Source organism: Theropithecus gelada, chromosome 2 (genome assembly GCF_003255815.1).
Source record: "Theropithecus gelada isolate Dixy chromosome 2, Tgel_1.0, whole genome shotgun sequence".
Taxonomy (NCBI): domain Eukaryota; kingdom Metazoa; phylum Chordata; class Mammalia; order Primates; family Cercopithecidae; genus Theropithecus; species Theropithecus gelada.
In genome coordinates, this window is record NC_037669.1 from 55,440,382 (window position 1) to 55,461,226 (window position 20,845).

General features: G+C 40.9%; 1 protein-coding gene and 1 long non-coding RNA gene across 6 annotated transcripts in view; one reads left to right on the plus strand and one right to left on the minus strand.

Annotated features, from left to right (window-relative positions):
• SETD5 (SET domain containing 5) overlaps positions 1-11,208 on the minus strand; it is an 83,521-nt gene extending 72,313 nt beyond the window's left edge. For 3 of the 4 annotated variants that reach the window (XM_025375493.1, XM_025375494.1, XM_025375495.1), the window contains exon 1: positions 10,866-11,141. The gene's annotated coding sequence lies outside the window, so the exon portion shown is untranslated. Of the gene's footprint in view, positions 1-10,865 lie in introns of all 4 variants that reach the window. The other variant, XM_025375492.1, reaches the window with a different exon arrangement.
• Positions 11,209-11,328: 120 nt separating this feature from the next.
• LOC112618433 lies at positions 11,329-20,600 on the plus strand. 2 transcript variants are annotated; one of them, XR_003118079.1, is made up of 4 exons: positions 11,329-11,399; positions 13,567-13,640; positions 17,336-17,483; positions 18,965-20,596. It is a non-coding gene; the product is annotated as an uncharacterized LOC112618433 (long non-coding RNA). The 2 variants fall into 2 exon arrangements; XR_003118078.1 differs by lacking the exon at positions 13,567-13,640 and having other exon boundaries at positions 18,965-20,600.
• The last annotated feature ends 245 nt before the right edge of the window (positions 20,601-20,845 follow it).

Consider the following 20,845-nt stretch of genomic DNA (forward strand, 5'->3'; position numbering starts at 1 on the left):
TCTATTAAGTCAGATATTAAAGAGATTTGCAAAAATGTCAAACGACACTTAAAAAATTAGAAATGTAGTTATTTTTATAAAAAATCACATTAATTGTATTAGCAGGCTTTATTATTGTTATTTTAACAATAAATAACTTAAAATTTTTCTCAGTTTTAGTTTCTAATATGGTAAATCTTGACATAATTCACACAAACAAAAGCTCTTCCGGGTCTTCAATTTTTAAGACCACAGAGTTTGATCTAGGCAATGAATAACAGCAGCTGCTTAACATTACATAGACAAGCAGACATTATGTAACTCTTAATGGCAATACACAGTACTATTATAAAATATGCTTGCAATCTATCTAATCACTAATTTACATGAAATACAGGTGGGGGGAGGTTGTTTAATACAGGAATGTGTTAAATGATTATCCAACCTTCAAAATCCAGAGTAGGAACTCTATAAAATAATCAATTTCTTCAACAAGAATCCTACACGGAAAAAACAGAGAGAATCTATAAAGACTCAAACTTATCAATCAATTGCAATGTATGGATCTTATCCTGGTCAAATGGAAACTTTTAAACTAACAGTTTAATAAACTCCAAAGGGAGTCTATTTTTCTATTTTGTAGTATTTGGATTTTTTAATAATAAAAAATTAAAAATTAATCAAACCCATACCTACCCCTTCCCTTACTACCAACTAATGGGAAAATAAAAAAGACATTCTAAAAACTGCTTATTTGGAAATGGGGGTTCAGAGAGGTCAACAGATAAACTGCAGCACAGGAGACTCCAGAATCAGAAGAGCTCTATCAAGAAAAGCTAGGTTGCTAAGTAGCGACTACAAGTCTCACAATCCTCTGTAATTATGGCGAGTATATAAATTATGGTCCAAATGGAGACATTTTTGAGAGTGAAAGGGGTGCTATTACTAATTATGCTAGGACAGCAGGTATAAACCAGGACTATCCCTAAGAAAGTAAAACATATGGTCACTATCTATAAAAGATTTATTTATTTATTTTGAGACACAGTTTCGCTCTTTCTGCCCAGGCTGGAGTGTAATGGTGCAATCTCAGCTCACTGCAATCTCTGCCACCTGGGTTCAAGAGATTCTCCTGCCTCAGCCTCCCGAGCAGCTGGGATTACAGGCATGCGCCACCATACCTGGCTAATTTTCTATTTTTAGTAGAGATGGGGTTTTTCCTTGTTGGTCAGGCTGGTCTCGAACTCTGGACCTCAGGTGATCTGCCCGCCCTGGCTTCCCAAAGTGCTGGGATTACAGGCATGAGCCACCACACCCAGCCAAAAGATTAATTTTAAAATTAATTTTCACAAGAGATATTTGACATAATCCTTTGGGGTAACTATCTGCCATAGAAACATATTCCTAGTATTGAAATGTTTTTAAAAAAATGAGGTGTGCTATAAAAAAAATTGTTTTTCATCTCCCTTGGCTGGCATGGTCATTTCATGAAGTGGGATACATTTATTTCTCTTGCTGCTCAGTGTACTACTGCAAACTTCCAGCCATTCCTTTTCATACTACTGTTCATGATAAACTGTAAGAGGAAGGTTACACCTACCTAGAGCCTTCCTTCTCTAAAAATACATGTCTTCCCCTGGGACTCCACACATGGCCTAGTAAGAGTGGTATGGCTACAGTAACTTCTTTATTTTTTATTTATTTGAGACACAGTCTTGCTCTGTCTCCCAGGCTGGAATGCAGTGGTGCAATCTTGCCCCACTGCAGCCTCCGCCTCCTAGGGTCAAGCAATTCTTATGCCTAAACCTCCCAAGTAGCTGGGATTACAAGCTCGCACCACCAGGCCCAGCTAATTTTTGTATTTTTAGTAGAGATGGCATTTCACCATGTTAGTCAGGCTGGTCTCAAACACCTGACCTAAGATGATCTGCCTGCCTTGGCCTCACAAAGCGCTGGGATTACAAATGTGAGCCGCCAGACCTGGCTGGCTGGCTACAGGAACTTCTGAGATCTATATATGATGTTAGCATAATTTTCACATTTTTGGATTAACAGTAAATATCTGGCTTTAGTACACTTACATAATATGCCACCAATAAGGTGGCTACCTGATTTATATGTGAATATTTTATGCCACTTTGTTTTTAAAGGTTTTTAAATATTGGGTAAACTTTTTCAATAAAAGTAGCCCAAATATTAAAATGTGTAACAATTTGGTATGTAGACCCTATAATATTTAGCTCCATCCTAAAATGTGCATGGACATGTAAACCCACCCTTATTTTGTTCTATTACTAAGTTACGACATTAAAGTTCTATTTGCCACAAATAACACTAAATTTGTCTAGGAAAAAATAACATTTTAAAAAGGACTTCAAAATTTTAGACTTGCTCTTACATTTTCCTCAGATCTATTCTTTTTTAAGGCATTTTACCGAATATATTTCAGAATGTGGGCATAAAGGCATACTTCCATGGGCGTAGTAGTTTGTATCACAGAAACTGAGAAAATAAAAATTTATGCTTTCATACAACATTCTAATGCTACATTCAGCATGTAATCCATCATATTGCTTCAAAGGCCCTTCTCTTCGTTCTGTTTTAGGTTAAACTCTTTTGTCTTTAGAACTAAAAGTTTTTTAAAAAATATGCCCTTTAGATTCTACCCCAAATGTTAACATAATAAACACATTTCTTTTTAAAATAACTCTATCTGATTGGGGCTCTTCTCTGTCAATCTGGTTTCTCTTATAAAACAAGTCAACTCTCAACAGCCTACATTAGTAAGGAAAAATGTAAAATAAATGCAGAAGTAGTCTGCCAACAGGTCCTTTCAGGTTCTTCCTTCTAAGTAAAACCTTCCTTGGATACCAAGAATACCCAAACAGTTGATTATTAACTGCAGATCATCCTCCTTCACAGAAGCTGTGAAAGTACAAATTGTATGTGTTGTGGCATGTACAGAGGTTGGTGGTAGGAAACAGAATTTTTGAAACATAAGCCAAAGAACGTTAACAGGACACAAAGATGGGGGAGAAAATCCAACAACAAAAACCCCTCTCATACAAAATGACAAACAAGAGGCACAAATGAAAGCAAGGAGATCCACCTGGGCATGTATTAAAATTAACATGTCAACAGTATTAAATATGCTAACATGATACTGGAAACCAGATTCAAACCAGATCATAGTATCTAAGAATGATGAAACAATCGTCTTACTATATTCAGCAATGCATATACCTTACTAGATTACTGAGTTTTATTTGAGTCTTCACATTTCAGGAGTGGGGAGGGGAAAATTTCACCATTGAAAGACAATAAAAATAAAAAATAAAATTTCCCCCTTTGTGGGGGTGGTATGGGATAAAAATGGCTTGAAGAACATAAATTATGCAGCTTGAAAAAAGAACTCTGAAACATGAAAAATTTATATTCAAAGAGCTAATTAATTTCACCCCCCACTAAGATAATAGGGTAAACATACATAGAGGTCTAATTTTTTAGCCTTATTTTAGTCATAAATCAGATTTACACAAATCAGTATTTTTCAATACAAACTGCAGATATTATCTACAGAAGACAGTCCACCTTTCTTCAAGCTAATAATACAGTGGCATCTGGTGGTAATAATGACTGTGTGAATGGCCAACGAAAATTAAGTATGCTTAAAACCTTTCTTTCCATAAGGCTGAGAATCTGAAATCGTTTATCAAGAAAGAAAGAAGATACAGAAGTTATAAAATCTCTATCACTAGAGACTTTTAAGAATGTGGCAAATTAGCTTTGTATTTAAGTACATATAAACAAGCCCACAACCTAAGCATAATAAAAATCACATTAGCCCATCCAATTTTCCCCCTTTGTCCTAGTTTCTTTTTGCTGGGAAGAGGCGTTGTGAGATAATAATAGCAGGAAATAAGGTGGAGCAGCTGCACAGGCAAGATGAGGTACAGTGCTTGTGTTTCACCTCCATTCTAGCCCTCTGCTGGCTAAGTCTTAGTGAAAATGAGATTAGCTGTTTGGGGAGCCCTAACAGTTACCAAACCTTTGGAATCAAAACGTGGTCCCTTACTCTTTCACTTTTGCCAGGAACTTCTTAGGTCCTCTAGCAAGATCCAGGTAATAGGAGCAATGAAGCTACACTGAAGAGATTTCTAATTATCTGGGAAGAGGGAGGGTGTAAAGGATGTTTAATACTGGCAATGTGGGTCATAGCACATGCAGAGAAAACTGTCTGGTATGGAGACTGGGGCTTGACTAGATGGCTTCTATTTTAGTCCCACAAATTTATGGAAATAATCCATGTAAATAAATTATAAAGGGAAGAAATGACTACCCTCAATTTCTGTAGTAATATAAAATATAGCTCACTAGATTTTGTGTTAATGCTGTTGCTATCTTACTGATAAGAAACTTCTAACTGTAATAATAATTAATTACTCAAAATTTCTTTTTTAGGTCAAAATACTATATAATTACTGCCAAGACCATTACACATAACAATATAATGTTAAGTAGTAACACAACCAGTTTTCTTTAACAGAGAGAAGTAACACAAAACTTGGTCAGGCTTGCTTAATATTATGTGTATTAAAAGCAGTTTTTTGGTTATTAACTGGTTAAAACATGTCTTTTGCTAATCCATAAATGGAAATTAGCATTCCAGTTCCCTTTATTGTTGCGTGCAGTATAGACAGAAGGGAAAACTTTAAGGCCAGTTTAGTAACATTGCAGTATAGGTGGTACCTCAACCCAAGCAACAGATGTGCTCTTGGAAAACTGTTCAAACCAAATATTTCTAAAAATTAAAGTCTCTTAAAATACATTAAGCATTTTGAAAAACGCTGTCATATATTTCTTCATAAAAGAGAAATTCTATCACAATGCAAATAATTGCCAGCTAATTTGCCTATAAATGAAATTCTTTATTTTTAAAAAAAGAACTGGCACAAAACATTTATTTTAAAAGTAACTAAAAATGTTGTTCAGAACACCGATCCTTTAACATTTTAATGAAAACTTCAACAGGGACCCAAATTTCAAAATATTTCATTACGATTTTGTTTTAAAGGACCAGATAACCGACAAATCTTTTCCAACTCTATGATTCATATTAAGTCTAAAAAACTGGATGCAACCATCCCACTTGCACGGGAGCTGAGCATAAATGTATCAAAAGAGGTTGCCTAAACCAAAAGGTTGCGGGGGGGGGGGGGGGCGCGGGGCGCGGGCAGTAATCTCCAGGGAATATCAGGTTCTCCAAGAACTAAGGAGCCTTTATTTCAGCTAGCATTTGACATGATAGCAACCCAACACATGAAAGCTGTAAGGTGCTCTCCATCTTAATGAAATAAAATTGTACACAACGACATGCAACTATTTCATAAAGGGAAACAAATTATTCTACATGTTCAGGTTCAATCCCAACCCAAACAAACACATTGTATTACAATGTGTTTTTATTCAGATAGATAAAAAAGATTTATTCTTTTCTATTTCTTAATGAGAATTCAGCTCTAGATCGGGTCTACTAGGGAGGTGACTGGTACTTAGGAGGGTGCAGAGGGTGGGATTTATTTTATTTTAATCTATATGGAGATCTATTTTTTTAAATTTTTCCTTGGTGAGAAGGGATCCATACAAGATATTCTGAAACGTATCAAATTTGGGGTTAACAGTATGTGGCTGGCAAAAATTCAATGCTTGAGTGGGAACTAAAAATGATTTCTTTAATTGTATGCCAAACTGAATAATCTCCCAGGGAAAAGAACCTCCTCCTCCTGCCTTTCCTACCTCCTGCCCCTCCCCCACCAACATTGCCTCCCTGCTGTGCAAAGAGCCCTTTGTCCTGCCCCGCACTTATCTAGCTGTTTGGCCATATTGACAGGCCTACTGGAGGCATAATAAGGGAGTCAGTCTGACATAAGCAGCTGGCAATTTGAAACAAAAATCTTCCTTTTCTACTTAGACCAAATCCTGCTGCAGAGGTCTCTGGCTCCTCCCATGCTTCCATCTATTTCTCAAACAGAGCAGCAAGAAATTCAGCATTTTTCCCTCCATTAGGTAGCACAAATCAAAAACTTGATTCCCCAGACAGAAATCTATTATGTATACATTCCTATAGCTACCGCTTTTTGTGATTCATAACATAGGCCAAAAGTGTACACATAACTAACATGGCTAAGGCAATGCTTCTTATTACTTCAAATTGCCATGAAAGCTCTGGGAATCATTATACCACAAGGAATCCAGAAGAGCACAGAAGAGAAAGCAGCAGCCCAACCAAAGCAACAGACATGAGCATCAGGCAAAAATGGCCTGATATAAAAACTTAGTGTTTTAAAAATACTAAGATATTATTCCAAGAAGCAGAAAATTCCTTTCCCTGTCTTCATATCAAACATACTTAATGTGACCTTACATTAAGTAAGCTATTCCCTCAGGTATTCAGCAAACAAAATCAATATGATGGAATAACCGAGCGAGGCACGATGGGATTACAAATTCCTTGCTCAGTAGGGTACATAGAAAGCAGACTGAGCTTACCTTCATTGTTTGTTTATTATATCCTATAGTTCCCTTCACTAAGTGTTAAAGACTCTGAACGCATTTTGTCCTAGGGTAAGGGAATTCTCCAACGTAATGCTTTCTAAGAGCACCTCCCCTCAGAGTCACTGGGTATCTTATGCACTTCATAATTGAAGATACAATAAAACAGTTTTCCTAAGACTTAACAAAATGTATACAGGTAAGTGAAGGAAACTGTATTCTCTCCATCTTTCACGAACTTCTCAGAATCCCAACCACAAGAGAAATCAATCACTCTACCACATATTTTGGAATTTTTGGCAGTAAGGAATGGTACCAATCCCTGCCCATCATAGGTACATTACACTTATTTTCTAAAGAGTACCTTTGAAAAAACATTTTTAATTACAAATGACTACCAATTATATTACCAAATATACATTACACATTTTGCACAAAGTTTTATGCCTCAAACAAAACATACTATCTAGAAGTTCCAGTTTTCAACACTTGAAATACAATTTTTATAAATAAAATTCACTGCTAGACCTAACTTCAAATTAAACTGATGAATCACCAGAGTTCAGCCAAAAATTATTTTTAAAATGTTATTTTATTCATGATCCAGTTTCCCTCTGATAAAATGTATTCAATAGTCATTGACTGCTGTTAACTACGGCCTAATTTTTCATAAGTTATTTCAATATGGAAAGGATAAAGCAAAAGTAATGATCTGCAAATTTGTACTTTGCACTTTATTATTTCCCCATTCAAAGGTAAAAATGGAATAGTCATTCTCCCCAGAAAAGCCAGAATAATTTCAGAAAGTCAGTACCTGGACAGAAAACAGTATCAAAAGATATAAAAAAGTTTTCAAGGGTATTACTTAAGTAAATCCTTCTATGAAAAGGCCCGGTATGATCCTCTACAAAATGATTATATCAAGAGCACAAAAGGTTCCAAACAACAGGAAATTCGAGTGAAAAAGCAATTATTTTATATGGCAACTTAAGCCACATAGTAAAAAACTGCAGACATTTTTATCTTAAACCCTAAGTATGTCAAACAGCCAGTATACATGAAATCATATTTATCTGCTATTGCATCTTATCTATGTGATAGTAATAAGAATTGGAACCTCCTAAAACAGCATCCATTAAAGGTTCTGTTTCACTGGTCTGCTTTTATTACTGGGAAAACAACGTGAGCCACATTTGTGAATGACAAAACTCATTTCCATTCTTTTTGGTTCTCTGCCACAAATGCCAGAGTCATACTACAAATTATAGATGTTTATGAGATTTAAGTACATTTACACAAAAATGAACAAATCAAAATTCTGAGGAGAAAAAAGTATAGGATACATTAGTCTTGGGGGAGAAAAACAGCACACATGCATATGTCCAGTATCGCATATAATTGGTGGTGGTGGTTCTCCTTCAAGCTTTTCCACGCTCAGATTGTTTTGCTTAATCAGAGATCATCCTAATGTTCAAGAGTTGTGGGGGAGGGGAGATCACCTAAGGGGCTCAGAGGCCATCTTCTCAGTATCCTGAACTAGACTTATTCGATTTCTGCATATTTCTTCTGGTGTGTCCTACATTTCAGATGGATTACAGCCAAAGACATATATTTGTGATGTCAGAAGGCTATATCCAACAAGTATATAATGAATCAATCTTATAAGTCAAACTCCAAAGAAAATATCTAATCCGGAGAAGTTTATTACTAATACACAAATTAAGAAGAAATATTTATTTAGAAACCACTCCAAAATGGCACCTTTTTTTAGAGTTTAAGAGTCCAAGCTTAGTAAAATGTTTAGCAAATCATCTATAAGGTAAATACGGTTTAATAGAAAGGAGACACATAACAAAATAATAAGAATTGATTCTATGATTAAAGAGATGGAGGAAAACATGATATGTCAGTTGCAGGAAAAAAATTCCTGTTATTTTCTTCCCATTGTGGTTATCAGAAAGATCCTTAAAATTATTACTTGGGTTTTTTAACTGATTCAAAAATTAAAACTCTAATGGAACTTTTAGTCCTATCCAAGCACAAATATCTAGATAAAAAACAAATATCTGCCAAAAAACAAAAACCAAATCAAACAAAAAAAGAAAGCCTTTATGATCCACTTTCCAGATGCCAATACCCATAAATGGGTAGGAGGTTATGAATTGCTAATTCCCATCTCCCCACCAATAAAAAGCAAACCAGCTCAGCAGTGAAAATTCCCAGAAAAGCAAGGTTTCTTCTTAGTCCTGAAGCAGCCATCGCCTAAGTGCTGCTCCCTGCAGCCAGCAGCATTAATGGACGCTGCACTGCTGTCCTTCCCTGGAGACAGCAGCCAGCACTACTCAAGCTTCTCACGTAGCAACCAGAGCTCCAGAGCCAGCAGCTGCTGCTGCCTTGTATACTCACCCCTGTGATCCAACCCAAAGGAACAACCTTCTCTTTACCCCACCCCCACTCCTTACACACACTTTTTTTTTTTGAACCAGTGCTCCATGCCAGAAGGGCTGGAATTATGCTTTTAGAAAGAAACAATCCTAAGGTCACCCTTTTAAACCAAGGCCTTTTATTAGAAAAATCAACATTTACCAAATTCTAAATATCCATTTTAATTAAGCCAGCAGTTTAGAAGTGAAGATTAAGCTTTCGTCTTTTGCAAGCCAATTTCCCAAGCACTCTACAGTCTAATTTAAATTTGCAGCTAGAAACACAGCCTTGTGTCATGTCCTACCAAAGGGCATAATTCATTTTTCTACACATAATGACAGTCTGAGTAAACCTTAAAGACTCTAATCCCATAACAGGCCAGAATTTTTGGCTACAGAAGAGAACTAATGATCCTGAGAAAACTGGAAGAAATCCAATAGAAAAAAAAAATGCCCTATGTCCTCCATGGAGTCCAGAAACCTCTGCTTATGTGAGTATTCTCTGCTTTAGTCCTAGCTCAGATCCCACACATCTAAAATTACCACTTACAACTTTCTGTGACCTAAAAACAATAATAAAAAAATTAACAACCAAAAAATAATTTAAAATAGGGAGTACACACTCTCCTGAAAAGCTCAGCACACTCCACTCAGCTGGATCCTCCCCAATCACAAGTATAGCTATGTAACATCTGCCCAACAAAGAAATGTAAATATGACCTTGGTCACAAATATGTCATCTAAAAACAACTTGTTTAGTCAAGTAATGAAGGGAATTAGCAGAGAACTTGGGGATTCGTTCAGTACCTATGTGCACGAAGGAAATTGGAGAAATGAACTTAAATATAGACAAAGCCCAGTGGAACCCAGAGGTCTGGGAAAGAAATGAGTTACTGGTGAATACATTGCACAAGTAACATGAGAAAGCAGAAAATGCAGGTCATACACGCACCCCTGAACCAGACCAGCAGAGCTGGCTGCAGCATCCGTATCCGAGAGAAAGACCACTGACGCCCAATAAGTGAGACATGCAAGGGCTCTATAGAATCAATTAGCATAGAAGGGGCTTTCCCAACAGTTAAACTTTCCCTCTCACGCGATTTACCTACTTGAACCAGGGCTCTTTCCTACCCTCCTCTTTACATTCCCGACTTACAAGCAGAGGAAAAGAGAATTCATAAAGGGTAAAATTTTCTGCCTTTGAAGATATTCTCACAAGATCGCTCTCCACGCCCAAGGCAAGTAAAACGACACAATCTGGCTCAACTCCAGGATCGAACCCTACACATTCAATGAGGCTATCTCAGACACGCTGGGGCACACGCCACGGGGAGCCAGAGAACGTGTGGTGGGGGTGGCGAAGGTAATGCCTTTGGGAAGCAGCCATCTGAGGTGGGAAGCCAGCAAACGAGAGGGAAGGCGTCCAGGAAGATTACGGAGGGGAGATCGCGGCCCCCAGAGCGATCAGAGTTGTCTGTCACAAGGCCGCGAGAACGGGGGTGTAGGGAGTGGGGGATCGGGGAGAGAAAAAAAGTATGCCTGTGTATTTCGAGCGGAGGGCAGCGAGAGGCCTCTCCTCAAGAGAAAGGTAAACGTAGAGTAGGCAGTTCCCAGGAAAGGGGGTGAAGAGGCGTGGGGGGAGGGGAAGCGTCCTGACCCAGGAAAGACATGAAAAGGGGAGTTGGGTCGCCTAGGTTAGACGGGGCCTCTCTCCCTGGGAAAATGGGGTGCTGCAACGGTGTGTGCGAGGCGGCGAGGGGGATGAGAAGGGGCAGCATCCTCCTGCTAAGACCTTGGGGAGGGCCAGGCCCACGACCCAAGGAGAGCGAGCGCGGGGAGACGGAGGAGGTGACCCTTCCCACCCCTGGGGCCCGATCGTGAGGTTCGGTCTCTTTTCTGTCGGACCCTTACCTTGTCCCAGGCGCTACCGGGGCCTGGGCCCGGGCTGCGGCGCACGGCACTCCCGGGAGGCGGCAGGACTCGAGTTAGGCCCAACGCGGCGCCACGGCGTTTCCTGGCCGGGAATGGCCCGTACCCGTGAGGTGGGGGTGGGGGGCAGAAAGGCGGAGCGAGCCAAAGGCGGGGAGGGGGGAGGGCCAGGGAAAGAGGGGGGCCGGCACTACAGTGTTGGCGGACTGGCGGGACTGGGGCTGCGTGAGTCTCTGAGCGCAGGCGGGCGGCGGCCGCCCCTCCCCCGGCAGCGGCGGCGGCGGCGGCAGCTCACTCAGCCCGCTGCCCGAGCGGAAACGCCACTGACCGCACGGGGATTCCCAGCGCCGGCGCCAGGGGCACCCGGGACACGCCCCCTCCCGCCGCGCCATTGGCCTCTCCGCCCACCGCCCCGCACCCATTGGCCCACTCGCCGCCAATCAGCGGAAGCCGCCGGGGCCGCCTAGAGAAGAGGCTGTGCTCTGGGGCTCCGGCTCCTCAGAGAGCCTCGGCTAGGTAGGGGAGCGGAACTCTGGTGGAAGGGGAGGTGCGGTGTACTGGGGGGGGGATGGGTGGCTGGGGTGACCGTCTGGTGGCTTGCGGGGGTTGCCTTTCCCGTGGGAAGTCGGGAACATAATGTTTGTTACCTCGGGAGGGAAAGGGGTGGTTGGATGTAGGCGGGAGGGAGGCCCGCCCTGCGGCAACCGGAGGGGGAGGGAGAAGGGAGCGGAAAATGCTCGAAACCGGACGGAGCCATTGCTCTCGCAGAGGGAGGAGCGCTTCCGGCTTGCCGCTTGTCGCTGATTGGCCATTTCTCCTCCCGCCGTGTGTGAAAACACAAATGGCGTATTCTGGTTGGAGTAAAGCGCCTGTCAGTTACAGAGTCGGGAGTGCGCAGCCGCCTGGTGACTCTCGCGATGCCCCCTGGGTGGGGCGGGTAGGTAGGTGGGGTGGGGTGATGCTGGGTGTGCGGGCGCGGCCGGCCTCCCGCGGCTTGAGGGGAGGGTCAGTGAGATTGGGCTCCGGCGCGGGCGTCCTTCCACCCTCCCCTTCCTTCGGGGGAGTCGGTTTACCCGCCGCCTGCTTGCTTTCGACACTTGATTGGCTGCCGATGCTGTGGGAGCGGGCCTTTGCTACTGGCTCGAGTCTCACATGAGCGAAACCACTGCGCGGGGCGCAGGGGTGGCGGGGAGGCGGGCGTTGGTACGGTCCTCCCCGAGGCCCAGCGCCGCAGTGTCTGGCCCCGCGCCCCTGCGCAACGTGGCAGGAAGCGCGCGCTGGAAACGGGGGCGGGCTGCCGGCCGAGACTTCTGGATTGCGACGGTGGCGGCTCCGCCCCGGGTTCCCACCGCCTGAAGGGCAAGACAAGCCCGACGTGCTACAGGCACTCGTGGGGGTTGGGGAGGAGCAGGGGTCGGTCCGGCTGGTTTGTGGGTGGGAGGCGCGTGTTCTCCAAAAACCGGCGCGAGCTGCAATCCTGAGGGAGCTGCCGTGGAGGAGGCGGAGAAAAGGCCGCACCCTTCTGGGCAGGGGGAGGGGAGTGCCGCAATACCTTTATGGGAGTTCTGTGCTGCCTCCCGTCTTGTAAGGACCGCCCTGGGCCTGGAAGAAGCCCTCCCTCCTCTCTCCGCCCGCGTGATCTCGTCATCGCCTCCATGTCGAGTCGCTTCTCGATTATGGGCGGGATTCTTTTGCCTAGGCTTAAGGGGCTAACTTGGTACCTGGGCGTTGCCCTGCAGGGGAGTGAGCAGGTGTAAGATTTGAGGGGCGAGTCCGATTAGTTATCTTCCCACGGACTTGAGTTGGTGTCGAGGTTATTGTAATGAGGGTGGGGTAGGGAAATAGAGCCTAGTCATTCACCTGGGGCTGATTTTATGCAACTAGAGTGCAGATTATCACTACTTACCATTTTTGGAGTATTTTTTCTAGAGATAGACGTAGATTAAAGCATGATCACCTAAGTTTTATGCCATTTGAGACCCTTGCTGCACCCCCAAAGTGTAGCATCAGATTAAATCTTTTTTTTTTTTTTTTTTTTTGAGACAGAGTCTGGCTCTGTCACCCAGGCTGGAGTGCAGTGGCCGGATCTCAGCTCACTGCAAGCTCCACCTCCCGGGTTCCCGCCATTCTCCTGCCTCAGCCTCCCAAGTAGCTGGGACTACAGGCGCCCGTCACCTCGCCCGGCTAGTTTTTTGTATTTTTAGTAGAGACGGGGTTTCACCGTGTTAGCCAGGATGGTCTCGATCTCCTGACCTCGTGATCCGCCCGTCTCGGCCTCCCAAAGTGCTGGGATTACAGGCTTGAGCCACCGCGCCCGGCCTAAGATTAAATCTTAATAGAAAAATTTTAGCCTTTGCTTGAGAAACCAGTGCTTCCCTCCCTCCACCTCCCCCCAGGCTCTCTCCCCCTTTGCATCCGTACCAGGCATCTTAGCAACTCTCACTCATACTTGATCCCATTTTCCATTTGTTGTACTTGCTCATCCAGTATTCAGACATAGCACTAGCTTTCTCCCTCTCTTGATCTTGGGTAGCCTGGTGACTCACGAAACCAGACAGATTGGTTCCACCACAAATTAAGGCTTGAGCTGGGGCCTTACTCTTACCCAGCAGTGCTTTTATTCCTCCCTAGTTCTCGTTCTTTAAGTATTTACCTGGATTTTCATTTTATCCTTTTTCCTTAGCTGGGATTCTATCCCTGACCCTCTTCACAGTCCAGGTGATCTTGACTACTGCTTTACAGAGAATTGGACCTGAGGTTAGGCAACATCTCCCTTTCTCTTCCTCTAAATACCTTTCGAGGCATCCCTTTATTTCTGTTCTCAACAGTTAGTAACTGAGCTCAGATGCCTGTGTGACAGCTTCCAAATTGCTGTCTCTGTCTTTAAGTGTTATATTCTGATCCATCTTACATCTTGTTAGAATGATTGTCCTAAAGGAAGATAGAACGTGAAAATGACAGATGAAACTCCATTACTGGCTTGTACTGTTTACAGCAAGTTGTCTAACCCGCGGGGTGCATGGGACCCAGGACAGCTTTGAATGCAGCCCAAGACAAATTTGTAAACTTTCTTAAAATGTTAGATTTGTTTGCGGGGTGTTTTTGTTTTGTTTTTTGGTGGTGGTGGTGTTTTTTTGTTTCTTTTTTTCTCATCAGCTATCCTGTATGTGTGGCCCAGGGAAGCCAAAAGATTGGACACCCCTGGTTTACAGGATGAATTCTGTCCTCGTGAATGTGATGCATAAGGTCCCTGATAGACTTACCTCAATTTAACAGCTTTTTCATTTTTCACTATTTTCCACATATTACACGCACAAACATGACCTCTCTCCTGAAGTCACATGGAATGAATTGCAGTTACCCAAATCATAGACATTGTCATGTATCTTTGTGAAGTGGTTCTTTCTGGAATGCCAACCTTGCTGCTTTTAATCCTGCAGATTCAAATGTCATCTCCCCTTTGGTCATGCCTTCCGTGGTCTGTTGTTCTATGAACCAAACTCCCCTATTAAAAAAGGAGTTTTCTCCTGAGCAGTTTGTACTGCGTGGCTCATAGTACTTCTCGGGTTGTTGTCATTGCTGATTTAAACTATCTTAACTATTCTGAGCTTTTTGAAGGAACAGTGTCTTGTGTCTTGTACTCCTGAGCTCCTAGTATACTCTGATGTCTAGCGAACCCTAAGTGGACTGAAGCGACATGTAAATGTCTTTATGGTTTGACATTTTATTCATCTTGAGCATTGGAAAAGTGGCTGGCATGACTGAAGAACTGAATTTTATCTAATTTAAATTGCAACTGTGGACAGTGTAGCTGTAGCCCCAGACTTATTCTGTGGATTACAGAATACATGGACATTGATTGTTTCTTTGTATTGAGCAATAAGGAAATAAAAGCTGAAGCTCTCTGGCCCATTAAATTTTATTTAACTGCTTGTTTTATTTTTTTATATATTTAGCTGAAAGCTAAGTCCAACAAACCATTTTTAAAGATGTGCCTGCCTTGGACAACAGTGAAAGCAAGTGTTAATGAGTTTGGATTTCAAAAAAAATGCATAATGAATTTTAGGGAGGTGAGATTCCATTAAACTGTTACAGGAGCTACATAGTTAAATATATCAGAACTTAAATGAAGAATAGGTCTGTATGATATAAATGCACCCAGCCTAAATTTCTGTCCTACAAGTTTTTACTTCTTGGAAACACTTGATTGGAGGAGCTCTAAGCATCATATCTTGAGTTACAGAAAACAATCACAAAGTAAGTTTTATCTGAGGAATTATAATACCAACATTTTAACACCAAATGCTTTTTATATGCTAATATAGTATCTTATACATTTTAATTATCTTTTTTTTTTTTTTTTTTTTTTTGAGATGGAGTCTTAGTGCCACCCAGTCTGGATTGCAGTGGTGTAATCATGGTTTACGCAGCCTTAACTTCCTGGGCTCAAGTGATCCTCCTGCCTCAGCCGCCTGAGTAGCTGGGACTACAGGCATATGCTTCCATGCCCAGCTAATTTTTTTGTGTTTTTTTGTAGAGATGGCGTTTTGCTGTGCTGTGCAGGTTAGAACTCGTGGGCTCAAGTGATCTTCCTGCCTAAGCTTCCCAAAGTCCTGGGATTACAGGCGTGAGCCACCGCCCTGGGCCATTAAATATACTTTTAAAAATACATTTAAAAAATACATTTTAAAGTTTCTCTTTAGAAAATAAGACCCTTAGGTCAGCGGTCTTCAAACCTCCTGTGTGCTGAGAGTTCTCTTAATGCAGATTCTCAGACCACCCAAAAATTCTGAATTCTTTTGGGGAAGGTGGAACCCCACAGAACAGGCAGTATAATTCAGTATCTTTTCAAGTTGATTTGCTGACTCGGATATGCCTATTTACCTGCCAAAAATGATTACAATTTCAGAGAAACTCTTCTCAATTGTACAGTATGTGTCCCTCAATTTTTCCTCAAATGAACTGTTTTTTCCTCCTAAAAAACAACAATGGGAATTTTGAGAGGCAAGAGGAATAGTAATATTTTTGGAAACTTGCAGGTCAGGTTTTCCTTTTAAAAGGAATGTTGAAATACATTTTTTTGAACAAGAGAAGTTCACCTTATTTGTGTTTCTCCTGCTTAATTGCAATCCTTAAGGAAAGTGATTTGTTTTTCAGTGCCTAAGCACAGAGCTGGGAGCTCAATAAATGTTAGTTTTGTTGGTTTATATGTGAAATTGATTCTTCAGTAATAGTTAAGCTCACAAAACATATAAACAAGGCTACTTTTTGGGAGAGACTTCAGGGTCACATTTAACCTGTGTCTCTTAATATTCTATTCATAGAGGAAACTGATGCCTCGTGGTCTCTGAAAACATCTATCCCACCATTCAGTTCTTTGGGTTTCCTGTATTAACCATTGCAGTTATCCTTTTCCTGTGCTTTACTTCCTTGGGCTTTTTGTTTAAATTAACCAGCTACCTATCTCCTTTTCAAGTAGTTACATACTACTACTTACCCTTGTAAGACAAATTTATTAAGTATATTACACACTTGTACTTGCATGAAAGTTTAGTGAGGGCTAGTGTGTGTGTGTTAGATTTGCAAAATTTAAACTAGATAGGTTACTTCCATGTATTTTTTGTGAATGGAGGTTTGGCATAATTATATAATTCTGGTTTGCAACACTCTAGTTTGACTATTAGGTTAATTGTAGAGCACCTTGTTAGGTCACAAATCCAGAAGTATGGTAATGGACTTGCAGGTTGCTTTCTTAGTGGCATATTAGTTTATATTAGAGGACATACTTCTCAAGAAGACTTCTTATCCGTGACTCTCTTCTTGAGATTGGATAATATATTGGATTATTAGAGACGTGTTAGTACTGAATCAAATAGTTTTATCTAGACTAGGGTTAATCCTGATGAATTGTTTCTGCTTCTGTTATGCAGTGTATCTTCTTGGTGACAAAGACTTTCTGCCTCTGATTTTTATCTTAGTCATGGTTACATTTAATAATCCTGCTTTCCAGCTTTTTTCCTAGAGATCAGTCATCAGTGACCTTTTGTTTGTCCTGATACTTTGTCACCTTTTGTTTTCTGGTTTTGGGGTTTGTTTTTTTTTTTCTTTTTTAAACGTATGTAAAATTGACTTTTCCTGCTGACAATAGTAACATATTTTCAGATCATGTTTATAGAATGGTTATTTTATCACCTAACTAATCTCATCTCTGGTGTATGGATTCTGGTAAACTCAGTCAACAGTCTTCATAGCCTTTTCTATTTTTACTGACCTTGATTTAAAATCTAATCTCAGACCTTCAGGTACTGCTTACAAATAATGTAATAATGAGGTGGTACTAATAACAAATAATGGTAACATACTCTAGTGCATACTATAGGCAAAAGCTAATGGAGACATCGGTAGAAGAAATGAACTAATAATAGTTACTGAATGCCTTTTGTGTACTGCAGATGTGGAAATAGCAAGAGAACTAGAATTGGAAGTACAGTGTTGAAGATGTGACTGAATTGCTGCAATCTCATGATCAAATTTGAATGGATAAGGAGTTGCTTCTTAGGGATGAGCAAAGAAAGTGGTTTTTTGAGATGGAATCTACTGGTGAAGTTGCTGTGAACATTGTCAAAATGACCATAAAGGATTTAGGTATTACAGAAACCTGGTTGATAAAGCAGTGCCAGGGTGTCAGAGAGTTGACTTCAATTTTGAAATAAGTTCTACTGGCTGGGTGTGGTTGCTCACGCTTGCAATCCCATAGCTGTTTGGGAGGCCAAGGCTGGTAGATCACTTGAGGTCAGGAGTTCAAGACCAGCCTAGCCAACATGGTGAAACCCCATCTCTACCAAAATTAGCCGGGTGTGGTGGTGCACACCTGTAGTCCCAGCTACTTGGGAGGCTGAGGCAGGAGAATCTCTTGAACCAGGGAAGAGGAGGTTGCAGTGAGCCAAGATGGCACAACTGCACTCCAGTCTGGGCAACAAAGTGAGATTGTCTTTTAAAAAAAAAAAAAAGAGGGGGGCCGGGTGCAGTGGCTCACGCCTGTAATCCCAGCACTTTGGGAGGCCAAGGCGAGTGGATCATGAGGTCAGGAGATCGAGACCACCCTGGCTAACACGGTGAAACCCCGTCTCTACTAAAAATACAAAAAATTAGCCGGGCGTGGTGGCACATGCCTGTAATCTCAGCTACTCAGGAGGCTGAGGCAGGAGAAGGGTGTGAACCCGGGAGGTGGAGCTTGCAGTGAGCTGACTGCACTCCAGCCTGGGCGACAGAGCGAGACTCAGTCTCAAAAAAAAAAAAAAAAAGGAAAAGAAAAAAAAAGTTATACTGTGGGTAAAATGCTGTCATGCTATCAAACAGCATCACATGCTACAGAGAAGTCTTGTGAAAGGAAGTCAGTGTGGCAGACTTCATTGTCTTTTAAGAAATTGCCACAGCTATCCCAATTTTCAACCACCACCACCATCCTGATGAGTCAGTAGCCATCATTAACATTGATGCAAGACCCTCCACCAGCAAAAAGATTGTTAGCATTTTTTTGGCAGTGACGTATATCAATTACACATAATGCTACTGTACACTTTTAATATAGACTATGGTATAGTGTAAGCATAACTATACGCACTGGGGAACCAACCAATTCATGAGATTCGCTTTATTGCAGTGCTCTGGAATTGAGCCTGCAGTGTTTCTGAGGTATACCTGTGTATTTAGTATGTTCCTTATATATACAACCCCATTTTACAGAGTAGGAAACTAAGGCTTAGAGTTTGAGCAATTTTCCCATAGATAATACCAATAAATTGAGGGCTACAGAGACCACTTAATTGGTTCTCTTAACAGTAGTCTAGACATGAGGTAATGAGATTTGGCTTAGGAGTGACAATGGTAAGGAAGTTAAAGGATTCAGGAACCAAATATCAGTTATTGAGAAGAGAGAATGGTCTCAAAATATCACTTCTCAAGGAAGCCGTCTTGATACCCTCACTCCTACTACACTGTATCCTCCATCTGAATGTTTCAAGAACTCTTCTCACAATTGTAAATAATAATTGTATAATTTTGTTTTTTTCCTACTTTAGGTTGCTCCTTGTGGGCAGGACAGTTCTTATGGCTTTATCCGTTGCCTAAGCACAGAGAGGTCTGCGAGATCAAAACTATTGTCATGATAGCAAGATGCCTGCCTTTTTCATTTATTCTGACAGTGTACAGAGGCTGCATGATGTGTGATGACATCCTCATTGATGTTAATGAATGGTGCGGTACTTGAAATTTCTAAGGTGTTGTTAGGTTTAGGTATGCATACTTGTTTTTAGAAATTATTTTTTTCCCCTTTTCCCATTTTTAGAAATCAACTCACTTTTTAGGTTATGCCTTCAGTAATCTTTGCAACCTCAATATTCTACAATTGTCATTTTAAAATACTGTAGTTTTCTTTGTGCCTAAGCATAAACATAAGTACATTTTGTTGTTTGTTTTGTTTGCAATAGTGGTTTAAATATTTTCCCAGAATATCCAAATTTAAAAATTTTACAACTTTAGAATAACTTTATTCTAAAATATTTATATTTTTCTCATTTAAGAAGGGATCGATGGCTTAAAAAGACTGCTTCTCATTTACTTATCGGCTATACCATCTGTATACTAATAAAAAACAAGATTGATTTGGAAGGACTGACTCAAACTAATGAAAATATGAAACCTGTCATTCTACTTTGGAGATACTTACCTTATCATGTCTGCAGTAGAATAATTTAGTTCTTTTGTCTTTTTTTGGAGATAAGGTCTTGCTGTGTTGCCCAGGCTGTTCACAGGTACCATCATAGTCTACAGCCTGAAACTCCTGGGTTCAAGCGATATTCCTGCCTCAGCCTCCTGAATAGCTGGAGCTATAGGCATGTACCACCAAGTCTGGGCTTTAAAAAAATTTTTTTACATAATTTTTTTTGAGACAGGATCTTGCCATGTTGCTCAGGCTAGTCTTCAACTCCTAGCCCTGAGTGATCCTGCCTCCCAAAATGTCGAGTTGTTAAGCGTGAGCCGCCATACCTGGCCAAAAATTTTTTTAGAGATGGGAATGGAATGATTTTGAATAGTGTTGGTGCCACCTATGTTGTGGCATCATTTTGAAACTAATCATTCAGAGTGTTTTTTTTTTTTTTTTTGTAAGGTTATTTTTTAATGCAGGTATGCCACTACTGTAAAAAAAAAAAAAAAAGTTTTAAAGCTAGAAATGAAAACACTACTTAAGTATCTGTTACTTTGTTATACTCTAGAAACATACACAATAGCTGAGAAACTTTAAAAATCTCACATTGCTGAATGTCTCTGCTGGCTGAAGTGTAAGTAAAAGATCACAGTAGTGCCACTGTTGAGTGGTACAGCAACTTGTCATTAAAGATGTGTGTGCAGACATGAATTCTGAGTTAATATCTCATCTGTAGAAGTATACATTTGTCCCTTGCCTTGGGATTGGTTTCAGGACACCACTCCCCCACCCTTGCTGGCCATTCACCGAGGACACCAAAACCCAAGGATGTTGAAGTCCCTTATATAAAATGGCGCTGTATCTCCATACAACTTACACACATCCTCCCATATACTTTAAATCATTTCCAGATTTTAGATACTTTCATACAATGTGAATGCTATGTAAATAGTTGTTACATTGTGTATTTATATTTGTACTATTGTATTAAATATTCTCAAATATTTTCAAATATTTCAAGTTTGGCTGAATCTGCAAATGCAGAACCTGAGGATATGGAGGGCTGACTGTGCTTATACCTTATAAATGGATGTGTGCGTGAACGTGCCTGGACTTGTTACTTGGCTTGTATTTGCCAGGCATCAGCATCAACTAATTAAAGATACTCTTACGTGAAAGCTTGGCAACAAACACATGTCCTGAAATAATGCAAGTGTAGAATAACTTTTAAATCTCACGGTTTATCCTAAACTAT